At 42.2% G+C, this 15,612-nt stretch overlaps 1 protein-coding gene across 11 annotated transcripts in view; it reads right to left on the reverse strand.

The window, feature by feature from the left end:
* Positions 1 to 15,612, reverse strand: part of APBB2 (amyloid beta precursor protein binding family B member 2) — a 364,788-nt gene that overhangs the window by 310,903 nt on the left and 38,273 nt on the right. For all 11 annotated transcript variants that reach the window (XM_019526015.1, XM_019526014.1, XM_019526019.1 and 8 more), the window contains one exon: positions 977 to 1,083. The gene's annotated coding sequence lies outside the window, so the exon portion shown is untranslated. Of the gene's footprint in view, positions 1 to 976; positions 1,084 to 15,612 lie in introns of those variants that run through there.

Consider the following 15,612-nt stretch of genomic DNA (forward strand, 5'->3'; position numbering starts at 1 on the left):
CTGCCCCCACCCACCCCAAGCACAGCCCCAGTTCACCCCCACACTGGAAAAAGGCTGGCACAGCCCCCAGCCCCAAGACCACAGTGGGCAGCCCACCCTTGCCCCATGCACAAATCTGGGGGGCACATGTACCCCATGCCTCCCCTAGGGTGCACGTAGTGGCGTGGAGTGCTCCCCCCACCCGGCCCAGATAAGCCACCTGCAGCTCTGCCCCACACCCTGCTCTGGGAATGCGTTCACTGCTCTGGCTGGACATTGCCCCTGCCCTACTCCCTCCCTCACCATGAGGGCCTTGATCTGCACCCCCCCCCATACCCCTTCCCCCACAGACTCAGCAGCTGGATGCTGCTCTCCAAGTTGTCAGGCTGCATTCCTGTAAATCAGGTATCAGATTGGTATCGGTTGATATGGCTGGGTAATCATCAGCTATCAGCGTCAGCGAAGAAAATCTTTATCGGTGCACCCCTAATTATATCAATATAAAAATCCCTGATACAGGTATTGATTTTCCTGTACAGGGAAGGGAATAAGCTATACCAATACAACAGTAGAAGCTGTTCTTACACAGAAATTGTTATGAAGCACCTTTAAGTGTGTGTCACCAATGTAAGTGAGTCAAAATAAGGGGCTGCCCTGATGTATTTTTTTTTCCCATACAGAAACAACAATCCTGTAAGAATACACCTTTACACAGCATAACTGCATCTATACAGGGTGGTACTACTCCTTTAACTGTATCAGTGTGAATGAAGTGAAACAATTTGTAAGAGTAAGCAAGTCCTTATAATCAGAGCTATCCTCCTGAAGTTCTGAATGAGGCATGCAAGTTTTCCTGCTTTCATGAAAAAGCATTAGTGCAAATGAGTACCCCAAATCTATTTCCATTCACTTCTCTCTGTATGGAAGGATCAAAACTCTCAAATTCCTTGAAGATGGAAAAATACAAATGAACAAATATAGCTAACAGATTACTTACTTCCCCAGCTCTTCAGTGTGCCAATGTATGAAACACCAGCTTCTTCAGTCCTTGCCACCAACACCAGTAGTGCTCGCCCCCAAAGGTCACAGACTAAAGAAAGAAATCTGTGCAAGGAAAGAAAAAAAGGTCAGGGGTATACTGCATTAACACAGGTGTCCAAAAGTTCTAACAAACCAGTCAGCAGAGAAGAAAATAAAAACTGCTAAAGACTAGTCTTCTTACATAAGATTTGGTAGGGAAGCTCAAGTCAGTGACTTCCACTGTAGTCAGAATAACACAAAAAGTTGTCTGCAAGCCACTAGAGCAACAGTTCCAAAACTGTGATGCACGTATCACCAGTGGTATGCAGAAGACCTGGAAGTGGTACGCGGAAGGCCAGGGAGAGGGGCCACAGACACCCAGAGCCCAACAGCAGCCTGCTGCACACAGCCAGGAACACTGCACCGTGTGTGGAGCAGCACCCAGAAAGTAACTGTGCTGGGGGGAAGGGAAAGATCAAGGCCCCCATGGTGAGGGAGGCAAGGGAGTACAGGCAGAGGCTGGGGTGAATGGGGCCCCAGGGTGGGTAGTGGGGTGGTCAGAGCCTAGGCACCTCACCCAGGGGACGGGGCTGGGGGCTCCCAATCATTGAGCGCATCCTGGGGGAGGCATGTGGGGCACGTGCCCCCTGGGTCTTTGTGTGGGGCAGAGAAGGGCTGCCACTGCACACTGGGCTCTGCACCACGCTGCCACTGACCCAGGAGCCTTGTGAAACGTCACGTGCCTGCCCACCCTGCAGTGACAGGCACATGGCATCCTGTGCAACTCCAGAGGCATTTGTAGTATGGTGCAGAGCGCAGCAGCAGCCTGCTGCTCCCGGGGGTTTTCTCTCTTCAGGCTGGCTCACCCCATCCTCAGGGCAGGGCTGACACAAAGGTGGCCTGGGCCTTTCCACGGATGTGGGGGGGGAGGGCTCCCCCTGCTGGGTGCACCCTGGGGCCTCCTGGATCTGTGCGCAGGGCAGAGGTGGGCTGCCCACTGGGCTTTGCGCTATGCTGCTGCTGGCTCCGAACCTGCATGGGACACCATGTGCCTGCCACTGCCGGGCAGGCCCAGGTCACCCTGGGAAAGGCCTGGGTGGCGGGAGGGGCCACTTCCTTCTGTGCTGGCTCTGTGAGGGGACACCACCTGACCGAGGCAGGATGCTGGGCTCAGGGGGGCTTTCAGCTCTGGGCTCAGCCTCCCTGTGCACCATCATATCTGTACATTGTGTCAGTCCAGACTGTGATATGAATTCTCTTTTCTCAAGCAAATAAAGTCATGCTGAGGCTTTTAGGTAACTAAAAATACACTGGACTCTTGACTATTAACACAGATGCAGAAAGTAGGGTTCTTCCCTGTTACATGTACACACCAACCAAACAGCGATAGATCTACTTAAAACAGATTATTTTAGGATGAAGTTACACATTACACTTAGACCACACTAAGGGACACACAACATGAGCATCAACATGTTAAAGCTCATTAAACTCATGCAAAGTGCCCTCTGAGCATTTCAAAGTTACACTACTTGAGGAAGGGATTAATTCATGGGCCCTGTTACCCAGCTATTGTTATGGTAACTTCAGTCTGCTCCACAGAGATAAAACAAGCAATTTGTTGTTCTTCAGCATCCCAGGATGCACCATCCCAGCCCCAGCAGGGATAGAACCTAGGTGTCCTGGCTCCTAGTCATGTCCCTGCTCACCAGCCCTCTAGTGACAAATCAGACCTGTGCAGACTAGAAACAGTATTAACCCTCAATGTGCAACTGCTCAAAGCACATTTCAACTATAACACCACTTATCTTCCACAAATTTAGTATGGTTTAAGCGTAACTTATACCTGCACCAACACAGTATCATTTTTTCATTTAAATTTATTCCCTCCAACCTTGCCATCTGGGATTTAAATATATGAAACTGAGGACCTGAATCATATGTCCTGTTTCAAAGTACCTCAAGCAAGAACATTCTGTTTTTGCTTAGCAAAATCAGAATAAAACAAAACCAGAGCATTGTCACTCAATTAAAAAAAATCTTAAAAGCCTAATTTATCTTCTCTATCTTAGACTAGGTACAGATATTCAGTTCCTACCAGGAGAGTCACCATTTTCCCAGCAGAAATGAAAAGTGTACAAATATACAGGCTTTGTCTCCTAAAACAAAATGCCTGGTTTGGGTGAAAAATATCCTGGCCACAACCAGGGTTAAATTGCTTCTGGAAGTTTCTCCCATGAGACAGTCTATATGCACTTTCCCATGGCTTAGTGGAGCCAGGTAAAAGCTCCCTGCCTTCCTGAGACCAGTGTTACCCCACTCTTGATGCGTGGGGGGGCAGCTATTCCCTTCCCTGCTTGTAGACCAGGAGGCGTGAGTACCAAGAGCCAACACCCCTGCCTCTTCCCCAAATCAGGCAATTCCCTGCCCCACAGCTTAGCTGGGTAGTGGAGCAGCCAGGAGTCCAACCAGACTGGGGAAAGCCTCTGCATACCTGGCTACCAGCCCCTCCAACTTTTAAATCACCACCATGCCACCCATTTGAGTGAAGTGGAACCAGAGGAACCTGAAGGAACTGGGAACCGGACCTATGAATGCATTCTCCTGCTGGCTCCCAGTTAATCTACTGTGCCCTTGCCAAAAGGTACCTCAAGTCTTGCCCCAGTGGCTAAGTGCGTCCCCTTGTCCTAGAAGTGCAAGGAGCAGACCTGTTCTCCTGCAGGCAAGAACTAGGAGAGTTTCCACCAGGGAAGAATGCCCCCCTCCTGGCAATCAGCTGACTGGCAGGATGGGGGTGGGCATGCTCCGAGGGTGGGAACACTCCATTCCCTGGCTGTCTGTGACAGCTGCTGCTTTTCAGCAGCTACCACCTAACTTGATAGTCTGTCCCCATCCCAGACAGAGAAGAGGACAGCCTGTAAAGCAATGGGGTACCCTAAGAGAAGGGATGGCCCAGGGAGTAGCCCTCTAATGCCCCCTGGCTGAAGAGCTTTACAGACAAGCTCTCCAGCCATGAGGCTGAAGGAACATCTATACAGTCCAGCTCCCCAGATATTTTTCTACTGAAAGAAATTTTTTCCCGTGAAATGAATATCTGTATACAGCCTTAGACTGTTCTCGTTCTAAGTCAGCTAACTGTCAAGTCCTGAAATGCAACATATCATTTGCAAGAGATGACAGATAAAATAAGAACTTCTCATGAGTCATATGAACTAAACCATACGCAAAACAAAATGGCACTCGTCTTTTAAAAAATGGTATAATATTTTTGAATGGCATCCGTTCATTGTTGAGTGACAGTGGATATTGCAGTTATTCTAGTGACTGGTGGCTCATTTCTCTTGTGGCTGCAGAGACCGATGTTAGACTTGCAGGTCCTGCCACAGTGGTCACAGGTGTACATGACATTAGGGGCTACTGTACTGACAGGCCATTTCCTTCAGTCATATTTCTGTTGTAATTGCAGAAACCATTTCTCATCATGATGTTGGACTCCATGATTGAGAAGGGAGTGCCACTTTGCCCTGTCTTCTGCTAAGGCCTCCCAAAGGTTTGGGTTGATTCCAAAGGCCTTCATGTCCTGCTTGCAGATGTCTTTGAAGTGCAATTTCAGGTACCCTACTCTTCTCTCCCCACCTGCAATTTGCCCATGCAGGATGTCCTTCAGGATGTGCCCATCATCCATCCTGCATAGACAGCGAAGACACAGTAGGTGCCAGTGCTTGAATAGTGCAGTAATGGTTGGCAGGTTGGCTTTAGTGATGACCTCTGTGTTGGTAATTCTGTCTTGCCACTTGATGTCAAGGTTGTGCCATAAACAGTACAGGTGGAAGCTGTTCAGCTTCTTCTTTGATATTCATATGTTGACTATGTCTCACTGCTGTACATAAGAACACTGAGGATTGCAGGTGTTGTATACAAGCAGCTTAGTTTTGATTGTGACTTCTGTATTATTCCAGACTCATTTGGACAGCTTACTGAAAGTGGTCGCAGCCTTTCCAATGCACACATTTAACTCTTCATCAAGTGATAAGTTGCCACTCACTGTAGATCCAAGGTAGCACAACTTGTTCACTGCCTCGAGAGGTGTGTTGTCAAGGCTGATAGGTGCTGACTGGTGAACAGTCCTAGGACCACAGTCTTCTTAAGGGTGATGGTCAGGGCAAACACCCTGCAAGCAAAGGCCCAGCAATTCCTGAGTATTTGTAGTTGGCCTTCTTCATGGGCGAGTCCAGCATCATCAGCAAAAAGGAGCTCCCTAATGAATAAGTGCCTCACTTTTGTCTTGGCATTTAGACATGATAAATTGTAGAGTTTGCCATCTGATCTTGTGTGAAAGTACATGCCTTCCTCCAAGCTATCAAAAGCGTAATGCAGCAGCATAAAGAAGAAATTCCCAAAGAGTGTGGTCACCAGAAAACAACACTGCTTCACTCAATTCTTCATCACAAACCTGCCAGAGGTTGATCCATTAAACTGAACTATGGCCTGCTGTTTTTCTGGAAGGAGTGCATCATAGTGAGTAAAGTTGGGGGGCATCCAATCTTTACCAGGACCTTGAACAAACCTGCTTGCTCTGCTGACCATGTTGAAAGCTTTCATCAAGTTGAAAAATGCTACGTATGGCTTGTTTTGTTCTCTGCATTTTTCTTGGAGTTGACAAAAGGAGAATATCATGTCCACTGTTGACCTCTGTGCTCTGAATCCACACTGTGATTCCCGGTAGATGTGGTCAGCAAGTTACTGCAAGTGTTTCAGAATGACTGTGGAAAAACCCTTGCCTGTGATGCCGAGGAGAGAGATGTCCCTATAGTTTTTGCAGTCATCCTTGTCTCCTTTGTTCTTGTAGGGAGTGATGATGTTAGCATCATGCATGTCCTGGGGTACCAGCATCACATCTGCTTGTTCTTATCTGTGATTTTTACTTTGCCGTGTCGAGACATGAGGGGGTCTTTAGTAACAACTGGGCCAAGGGCTTTCTTAGGCCGTCATACATGACTCGCAGGTTTCTTGTGTCTGAGGCAAACTGTATTGCTTGACATAAGTCAATCCAGTACAGGTTTGTATAGCACCTGGCTGTTTTCTGTACCACTGCCCTGGTATGCTTCAGTTTAGCCTTGGAACTTTCTGTTGGATTCGGGTAGGCCTCAACAAGTGGCAACATCTCTTCTGAGTGTGCCTCAAACTAATCTTTAATTGATGATTTTTTTCCCCCCAAATACTTCTGTGGCTGTTTCCTGGATGACTGTTCTTAGTCCATTCCAAGTTTCTTCAGCATTTGCAGTTGTTGCTTTCATAGGTACAGATAGATCAAAGGTCCTTTGAAAGTCAAGGTACTTGCTTTGTACTTTTGTACTACGGATGTTAATTTGTGGCTGACTCTTGTGCTTGGTTCTGTGCAGCTACTTTGGTATCACTCTCGCTTTGCTGACAATAATCTGCACTATGATAAGTGTGGGTGTGCAGCACACTGGCCAGGTCTTCCCTTCTGGTGATCATAAAGTCTAATTGATGCCAGTGGCCAGAGCATAGGTCTCCATGATACTCTTTGGTGCTCTTTGCCTGCAAAGTAGGTGTTAGTAATGTACAGATGGTTTAAAGGTGCAGAGTTTGAGAAGACAGCCATTTTCATTTATTTTACTGATGCCATGATGTCCCAGGCAGGTTGGCCAAGAGTCATGATCTATGCCTACTCAAGCAGTTGTAGATAGTACTGCCTACTGTCATAACAGCAGCAGACTTGGCCTAGTCTGACCTGACACAACAAAATTATTCAACATAGCTGAATAGGCTCAAGGAAAACAAAGTCAATACCAAAGCTCCATTTTTTTATTAGTACTTTAAACATTTTTTGTCAAATCCTTCTAGTCTAGAGAGAGAGAAACAGACATGAACAGCTTGGTGAACTGATCTAGCAATCTAAATTGATGGGGACAAAAATTCCATAATTAAACAAGAGGATTAGTCTTCAGTATTTAAAAAAAAACTGATGTACTAGATTATACTCCTTACAGTACTGAAATTTCAAGCTTGTAGCCAGAGACTGAAGATTTTTTTCTGCTTCTGCACTAGACCCATTTATAGGAAACAGGATGTTCAGGAGGACAATTCAGCATGTGCACAGGTGTACTCAGAAGTGGCAACCTATATTATTAGACCTCCATATTTAGTCTCCAAAATTTTAATCCCATCTAAATTATAGAGAGTTCACCAAGAAACGTTTTTTGAAAAAAAATGGATAATGGATCAGAAAGCATACCATGATCTTGAAACAAGATGCAAAGTGATAAGACAAAAAAAAACCAAACCAGCTTTGACTGAAATTCCGTAAAAATAAATAAATAAAAAAAATAAATAGCCAGCTCTGAATCTGGTCTTGTTTTCATTATTAGACAGCAGAACAAAGAACCTTGGGTGCAAAACATTATATTCCAATAAGAATTTGGAATAGCCAAGTACAAAAAGCAAATTAAGGATTTCTACTACCATATCCATAGTTAGAAAATGATATTTGTTAAAATAACCTTTAAATTTTGAGAAAGGTTATCCATAATGGGCACAATTACTTTTCACAGGCACCCTCTTCCCCCACAAATCACCTGGATTTTCCATCTTGTCATTGACGCCACCATTTCAGTACGTCTCAGTTTGAAAGCAATGAGAAAGGGAGAGATTTTAGATCACAGAATGAAGTCCCAGACAGCCAAAGTCAGAATGAAGCCAGTTTCCCAAACCTACATAAGCCAGGATAATTCATTTAAGACTTCATTAGAAGCAGCAAATTGGAAGACTGATAGTACGCAGGAATCAATACTCTCCACAAAAAATACGAATGAATACCCACAAAAAATACGAAGTTTGAAGGCCAAATACATTCTGCTACAAATCCACTGAGGTTGATCAATCAGTCAAATCTCAGGGGAGGACACTCTTAAGATACTTCATTTTAAGAAAGTCACACTTCTCTGTGTTGAAGCAGTTGCTTCTTTTGAGAGAGAACTAAGCAAAAGCAGACAAGATATACCCAATGCACTAGCAATCCTGTTGTGCAAACAACTGCCAACAAGTGATACAGAAATTACAGAAAAATGTCATGGAGTATAATCCGATGCATGTCACCAGCTGTCCCTCGGTAAGATACTGGAACAAAGATGCCCTATAAAAGGAGGGAGTTTATTTGATGGAATAAATGTTCCATATTTATTTTGAGCCTCAAACAACAGCAAATTCATTGAGCTCAGGCAGGAATTTGCTGACAGAGAAATTGCTGCAGCATTTTTCTGTCTTGTTCCACTGCAGATCATACTAGTTACTGGCTATCCTTTCCTAGAAGGTAGGTGGGTTGTTTCTTTTATTCCTGCTTTTGGAGGAAGAGCTATAAATTAATGGTAAAAGGAAAAAGGACCAGGTTTCTTGGCAAAAATCAAAATGCAAAGCAAGTCATATTGTTCTACCCAATTCTTCTTCCTAAGCATATGTTACAAAATTTCTGTAACTCAGAAATTTCACTTAGTTTAAATAAAAAGCATTGGGGGAATTAAACATTTTCGGTGAGACCCTTTGGGGCAGGTCAAAGTATTTATGCTAATATCAGTGGAACTTTGCTCATTTAGATCAGCTAAGAATGTGGTCCTATATCTACTTTTTACTGATTTCATCCACAAGCTCTGTGAGTTATTTCTCTATGACATCTGGTACAAAACAGCAGAAGTCAGTGCCAGAATACTGTCTGTAGTAAGACAGATGATCCTCTTATGCTGCCCCCATTGAAGAATCAGGTTAGCAAGGAATTAGGAAAGGTATTGTCTTTTAGCATTAGCAAGGACTCTCAGGACAGACAGCGAGGCCTGTGAACCCTTAACTCTTCCAACACTGGCTATTTGTTGCTCATATCATGCATCTCTGTGCAACAGGCCTTAGGAAGGTCACAGTTTCCACAGTAACCATACATCTGCCGAATTAATATATCTGCATATATGTGCAATTTGGGAAGATTCCAATTGCTCTGAGAACCGTAACTTTGTATTTCCTGACTTTTGTACTGTTGATCTTATCATGAGAGTGGGGTTTTGGATATTTTATAAGTGTGCAGCATTAAATGTATATGGTAAATATAAAACAGATGCATTCACATACACTTCTTATACCCTGTCTCTGTCACACACACACATTTTTGTTGTCATCTATACAGATCACACTTCAGAATTCTGCAAAAGTGAACTGGGACTTGTGCATTTGAAATTGTCTTTGGACAGGGCAACCAAGTTGTTTCTACCCCACCCTCCTTCACCTCTCTTCTAATAAAAAAAATCTTCTCTCACAAAATCAACTGAGAAAGGAGGGAGAGGGAAGTTCAACATAATGTCAACATTTAAAAGCTCCTGGATGATGATCTATTTTGGAGACACATTTTTCTTTCATTTCCTCTGAATAGTATATTATCTAAATTCTAAATGTAGTCTATCCTGTAGGCTTCTGGTAACTGTATTACAACTCTCCTGGGAAAACAGGAATTTTTCCCCCGTCAAGTCAGTTTTTAACTGTTTTCAAAGAAACTCAAGAGATGCCCCCCCCCCCCCCTTTTCAAACAGGAACTCATCAACATCTATTAACAAAGTTCACTTCAATTTGATGTAAGTAGAGGAATCGTAAGTAAAAGAAGCATAAGAAAACCAAAAGACAAGGGAAATTGTTGTCAAAGCCTCAAGAATTTCCTGTGATTTTTAACATCTGTCTTCCTAACTTGAAAGAAAAAATGCTTGGCTTCGTTGAAAACAGGCTTTGCCAAACATGCACTAGATATTAAGACAAGCCTTCAAAAGCCAGCATTTAATCTATTAATTCATTTACCTATTGAGAGGGTATAAGAGAAAAACACCCATTTTATACTGTTTTTTTCTTAAATACTGTTTGTAGCAGTAATACACTCATATCTAAAAAAAAAAAATAGATTTTATTTATCTTCCACCTTATTTCAACCTATATTAAGGAGACTCCCTTTGTGTGATGGGGGCATGTGAAGGTAGGTATTGTATTTTGTTTTATTTATATATTTTGCAAATACTTTTCTCAGTAATTCTATTCCAAGAACCAAAGAAAAAGTGAAGTTTCACCAAAACACTGAGTAAGAAGTAGTTCTGCCACCACCCCCTACCATAGCTGTCTTACATGACTATTCTGTACGGAGTCTCTCCAAATCTCTCTTCCTGAAGATAATTCACTTTATGCAATACAACTGAATATTCAGGGAGTGAGGGAACTGGAATCCGGGTTGCTTCCCTGACTGGCAAGTATTCTAATCACCAATGTAGAAAATCACTCTTGCTCTCTCTGGCCCAAAGATTAGTTAAGTATTTTATACTCAGCAAGAGAGAGACAATAAATACCCCATCTCAGAATGCCCTATAACCTGGTAGTTAAGACTTTTCTGGGAGCTGAAGGATACTGGCTGAGAAGACTTGAACCTAAGGATGACTTTGAATGTGGGTCTCCTACAACCCCACATGGCAACTCTAACTACTGGATAAAAAGGGTGTGGTTTCTTCCTCCACACTGGTTGTGTGAATGATGCCTGAATCTAGCCCTTTAGTTCCTCTGCTTTGCTTTTCGTACAATTTCCCATAATGCAACCTCTGTTTATTTTGGTGGGAAAAAACAAGCACTTTTCATTTCTGTGTCAATCAGAACCAATGTTATTTTTATTTTTTGGTTTGATCACCAAACTGAAAAAAAAAAAATCAATTATTTGTAAACAGCTACCCATAACCTAGCCTCAAAGGGAATTTACAAAACACCTGTCACAGATGAGCCTATGAACTTCACTTCATCAACCTCCTGGATACAAAAAATCATGGACTAAATGTAGGCATTGGATTTATGACACATTATAACACACCTAACATCTGACTCCCCAGGTACCTCATCACTATTTACCAGCTACATTAATTCCCCGTCTCCCTGCTCCCACCCCCCCAACTCTCTCACCCAATGACTCCTCAATTTACATCTACACTGACTGCCTTTCTTGCATGTAGACCAGCCTCTGGCTTCTTTATTATTCATTCCATCCAGGAAAAGCACAGGCCAACTGCAGATGCTTCCTTAGCCTGGTGAAGGGTATTTGTACCCAAAAGCATGCAAAGAAATTTTTTTCCAACTATCTAAGTTGGTCTAATAAAAGCTATCAGATTTACCCAAAGAACATTGTCTACTCATAACCTAGGAGTTTTCCTGTTGCACAGGAACCTTGTTCTGGTCTTCTGGTAGGGAGTCTCCTTGCATGCAAGTATGACTTCTCATGAACAGTACACACTATTTCCCATAGCACCACAATGCAAAGTAGGTTGGGATTAATCCCCCCATCAGAACTCAAAATCTGCTTCTCAAAGAGAAAGGCAAGTATTTTTCCCCCCTGCAAGAACTGGGCATTGAGTCCAGATCACCCTGTCCCTGCCAGCCTGTATACAAAACATTAAATTCTTTAAATTTGATAGTATCCCATAGACAGTCATTACACCATCAAGGTAATCCACTGATTTTAATCATTGTATTCTGCAATAAAGGAAATACTTGTCAAGTCTTCAATCTTTAACAGCTGAAGTTTCCACTATTAAGTAGGAAACACAGTTGCCATTCTGTTTGAGCATCTTGATGTACAAATCAGATAGACAAAGAGCAATCAAACTTTTCATATTGAGGTGCATTTATAAAAGACAACTTTTTCTGCACTTCATGAAGCAACTATAGCGTTGCTTTATTTACAAATGGTACCAAAGACCAGATAAAAAAAAACGATAATTAATTTACAGTTTCAGGTATTTTACTGCATTCTCTTCCCTCTATACCTGTGCTGTATCATCACTTGTTCTGGTTTTGTTTGTCAAGGTAAGCTAGCAAGTTAATATTTTTGTCTCATCTTCTATTACTTCCCCAAAATAACCCTGTTAATGCTTTGACAATTCTTGATAGTTCACTTTTACCCTCCCCTAACTGCCCATGTAAGTATCTTATCATTCCCTATCCCAAAATATAAATTAATTTGTCCAATCCCAGTAATAATCATACCAGTGGAGAAAACTAATGTACATTTTTTCTTTAAAAAAAATACAATTTCCCACATACTCTCAGATGAAAAGCATTAGCCACTACTTTGTTGCCACTACTCGTCTTGATTTGCCACCGTGGTTCGAGCCTAACCCCCCCACCTCCACTTCGTCAATTTTGGTTTCATCTCAAGTGTCAGCCTTGAACTTAACTATAACCACAACTGAAAAACATAAAAGAAGCAGGGCTGGAAAACCATATTAGCGTGACAAAAACAGCTTGAGGGCTACATGGAACTGCACTGCAGATCAACAGTCACAGATCACAGCTTGAGAACCACTGTAATACTTATTTTCCCAGTGGATGACATCCAAGCTATATTTCACTTTCATCCATCTTTTGCAATCCAAGCATTCAAAACCCACAAAATAATAATACACAAAGTTTTCCCACTTCTGAAGCAAAACATTCTGTCCGGAGAAGGGCAACTTCCTCTCCCAAAGTGCAAATCAAAATGAGAGGAAAGGAAAATATATTAAAAATGGAAAGAAAATAGCCTTTATTTATAATCAGCGAATAAACTAGTACCAGAGTTTTCACAACATAAGATAAAGGTAATCAGCTGGACAAGTCTTTAAATACAAGTGGGAAACAAAATGGAATTTGTTGCCTGTCAAAGCAGAGGCAGAAATAAAGACCTGGAGGTTCACACTGGTACACATGACTGAAAGCTAGCACAAAAAGAGATAATTAGAGATGCAGTCGCTGAAGATGTTTATTTGAGAGGAACAGCCCCAAGAGTCCTAATTCTCTTGGCAAACTTACAGTACATGAGAGACCAGATTATATATGAGCTTTAGTGAGAAGCAACCCTGAGAAATGAGTATTCATCACACGCTGCTCCTTTCTGCTGCAATCTAAGGCACCACTCCTGTGATAAACACCTACGTCACAGCAGAAGCTGATGGCAATGAATAATGCAAGAGATCTAGTCACTACCACATAATGTACCCCGGGATGAAGAGGCAGCTTCACATAAGTCATCGTTCTCTTCCTAGACTACAGAGACTCACTAGGCTTATTTTCTTTCCCTCTCCATCATTCTAGTTTTGCATGTGGACCTGGCCAGGTCTGACCTGATTGCTGATTCAGAAGAACTCATACCATGCAGACAAAAATGTCAAATATGGTTACAAACAAACATTGTTACAGTATTCTACTTCCAGTTTAAACTAAAGTCATCAGGGAATTAGGAGACAAAAGAGAAACCAACACCATTTTTTCCTGAAAGCTGCTCCTTTTTTCTGTTGCTTTTCAGAAGATACATCTACCCATCACTGAGCCTTAAAACAATAAGCATCACAGAATATGAGGTAATGTGGTTAAGGTGAGGGTGGACCTCAATCTCAGCTCTTACTGACAACTCTGAACGCAAGAAAGATTGCTAAAGGTAAATTAAAAATTAAATCCAAGTTAAACCCAAATTTGTGCAGAATGCTATCCACAAAAAAATTGACCAGTCTCTATGGTACTAGGCATAAATGCACCTTCTAGTTAAGCTCAGAGTGGGACTCAGTACAAAACGGTATCATCTTCCAGCTCTCCCTCACCCCACATAAAATTCAGAAGCATTTTCTGACTTATGCAACACATTACAAGATATGAATAGACACAAAACAATTACACTGAATTAAATACATATATACCAAATTAAAAAGGAGAGGGCCCTTCGTGCCAAGCTGATTCTTACTAAACTGTACTAACTTAGCAGTTGTTAGCAAGAATAGACTGCCCTGATTCAGCATCCATTTACTGTGGGGATTGCATGGACATACAAAACAGTTACAATAGATGCCACTTGTGAGCATACATCAGCTTAAGTTGTTTCCTCTCTCTGCCATTTTAATTCAATAACATTGTTTCATCTGTCCATGCCCACAGAAAGATTCACTGTCACAGACTGAAGCATTTTGCAATGTAGGCAAGCTAGGAAATGCCAAAAGATGCAACTATGTGCTGCAGAGCCTATAGTTCTACCCATATGACTGGCTTTCGCTCAATTTTCATATTAGCCTTGAAATTTACCTGTCAGATGGACTTACGTATCATGAAGAAGGTGACTTTATTTTTTTTTCAAAGACAGATACTTCTTATAAGCCTGGAGTGTTTCAAATAAATTTTAATAAATATATTTAACTGACAGGAGTCCCCAGTTGTGTTAACAAATGCTCAGGCCATCCTAGATATTGCACACTGTTCAACTGTAGGAGCCTGCAAATTAAAGCTAAGCCCTAAAATATTCTCAGGAAACTGGGGGAGAAGGGATGTTGCCTGCCAACACAAATTAATCAAGTTACTGTTATCGACCCACAAATTGCTTCAGATTGCAGTTAAAGGCTTTGTCTGGGGGTACCAGTGACTTCATAAGACTAGCTTTCCATCCTGCCTCCAAGTTATTGAGTTGCTTATGCGAACCACCTGTAGGTTGGTAGAACACTCAAAGGTGTGGAACTGATGGATTGAGCAGTGGAAAGACAGACCAAAGAGAGAGAAGAAGAAAGAAAAAGTAATCAATCAGTAGTCCACAGAGAAGCAAAACAAAAAAAGCTGCAGAACACCAGAAAGAGATGATCAGGTAGGGGAGTGAAAGAAGAAAGATGACAAGAGAAGTGATAAATTGGGAGCTTGATACCACACCTTATAAAGGTGGTCTATCACACCTGGGATGAGTGCTTGCAAAAAATCCACTAGAAGACTACTATTTTTAAAAAGAGCAAATTTCTTCTCAGAAAGAGAACAAAAAAACCCAAGAGCTTATTGCAGACTCAAGACTGACCCCAAAACATTTGTCATGGTACTTTTTAGAGAAAAATTATAAGCCCTTGTAGTCAAAGTTGAGCTCCTGAAAAAGAACAACGTTTATTACTGAAACACTGATGGATCTTACACTGTTATTTATGCAAATAGTACCACACAAGAAAACTCATCTAGAACTCAGCGTGCCCAAAACAGGATACATCTATAAAGCTGATTGTGCTGAATACTCAATTCTCAGTCCTATGGAGGGATAATTTTATGCCACATACTTGCTGAGATGACTTTTCTCTGGGGCACTGGTTTTGAACCTTTTTCATTTACAGACCCCTAAAAATTTTCAAATGGAGGTGCAGACTCCTTTGAACTGTAAATGTGAGCATTCATGTACTTTTGACTGATCACAGTCACCTTTGTGGATCTCTTAGACATAACCTGCAAACACTCAGGGGTCTGCAGACCACAGGTTGAAAACCACTGCCATAGGGCCACAAGTTAGGGTCAGGTGTGGATTCTTAGGAAAAGAAAAGACTATGTCAATGTGCTCCACCGCCTGAAGAATTTTATTAAAAAATCCATAAGAACTCTAATACAGTAAAGTCTCTGTGATCCGGTATCCCCAGAGAGAGGGAATTGCTGGTTATGTAAAAACTCCAGTTATCTGAAATAACCCGGCAGGGTTTTCTGGTAACATGGAGCAGGGGGATGGTGGAGGCCACACACAGAGCAGCAACAGCATAGGGCTATATATACGCC

This window comes from Gavialis gangeticus, unplaced genomic scaffold (genome assembly GCF_001723915.1).
Source record: "Gavialis gangeticus isolate Ggan-Ray unplaced genomic scaffold, GavGan_comp1, whole genome shotgun sequence".
NCBI lineage: Eukaryota > Metazoa > Chordata > Crocodylia > Gavialidae > Gavialis > Gavialis gangeticus.